This window comes from Rhincodon typus, unplaced genomic scaffold (assembly GCF_021869965.1).
Source record: "Rhincodon typus isolate 14 unplaced genomic scaffold, sRhiTyp1.1 hic_rhity00000632, whole genome shotgun sequence".
Lineage (NCBI taxonomy): Eukaryota > Metazoa > Chordata > Chondrichthyes > Orectolobiformes > Rhincodontidae > Rhincodon > Rhincodon typus.
Genome location: NW_025966270.1, coordinates 10,672 through 11,853, shown reverse-complemented (window position 1 = coordinate 11,853; position 1,182 = coordinate 10,672). Strand labels below are relative to the sequence as shown.

Genomic DNA, 1,182 nt, shown 5'->3' with positions numbered 1-1,182 from the left:
TGAGCCTCCGGCCCACTGACCGTCCCCGCTCCGAGTGAGCCTCCGGCTGCTCTACCTCAGGGCAGAAAACTAAGAAGGGAAAGAGAAGGACAAAAAAAAAGATAATGGGAAATAAACAGAAGGAGCAGAGGACCTCCAGTTGGAGCGCCGTGCTCCGCTGCCATCTTGACTGGGAGATTCTTCACATGTTGATGCTCCAGATGCTCCAGTTTCTTGCCATAGTTGAAAGATGTGCAGGTTAGGTGGTTTGGCCATGGGAAATTATCCTTGAATGTACAGGGATGTGCAGGCTAGGTGAATTAGCCATGGTAAATGCAGGGTTATGGGGGTAGGATGGCAGCGTGGGCCTGAGCAGGATGCTCTGAGGGTCAAAGTTGACTCAATAAGTCGAATGGCCTCGATCTTCACTGTTGGGATTCTATGATTCTCTGTGTGGCCTCATATATGCCCTGTACTATTCTGCCAAGACTTCCTTATTTTTATACTCCATCCCCCTTTGCAATAAAGACCAACATTCTATTTGCCATCTTCATTTCTTGATGTACCTGCTTTGTGACTAATTGCAGTCCCATGAAGCAATGTGCCAAACTGCAAGTGGCTGTGTTATTTTTAACATAACAACACGCCAAACTTTTGACTTACCTTCAAGAAATATACAAAGCTCTAAACTATGTAATGCAGCCACTGGGGTCCTCCGACTCCAAATGTGATGCTTTTAGTTTTTAAAAAAAACTGATCGCTGGGGATTCCGTGTCCTCCTTTTCTCTCGTGCCATCTGTTCCATGGCTGCATTCTTCACAGGACTCCCTTATGAAATAACTCAGCCAAAACAAAAATCCAAATTGCAACCAAACAAACACCCTGAATTTACATAAACCCTTAGCCATAACATTTCCGTAGACATAGTGTCCATTTGGCCAAGGTTACATTTGGCCTTAAAACTTGTGAACAAATTCAGAAGATTTAGTCATTTGTATGTCATTTCATGTCCTTGCTGCTTTAGCTACCTAACTAAGAAGAGGCCAACTGCGACTTGCACACCACTCGACAAAGCAAAGCACAGCAGAAGCCAGTCACAGATACACTTGTTTATCGCAATGCTCAGCTGAAGTATGTTTTTGCTCAGAGAGATTCATTCCAACAGAAAACATGTTGTTGGTTTCAATCAACAATTAAAACAGG

At 43.9% G+C, this 1,182-nt stretch overlaps 1 protein-coding gene across 1 annotated transcript in view; it reads right to left on the bottom strand.

Moving 5' to 3' along the window:
- LOC109915813 (hspb associated protein 1) overlaps window positions 1-1,182 on the bottom strand; it is a 27,365-nt gene that overhangs the window by 25,043 nt on the left and 1,140 nt on the right. The window lies entirely within an intron of this gene.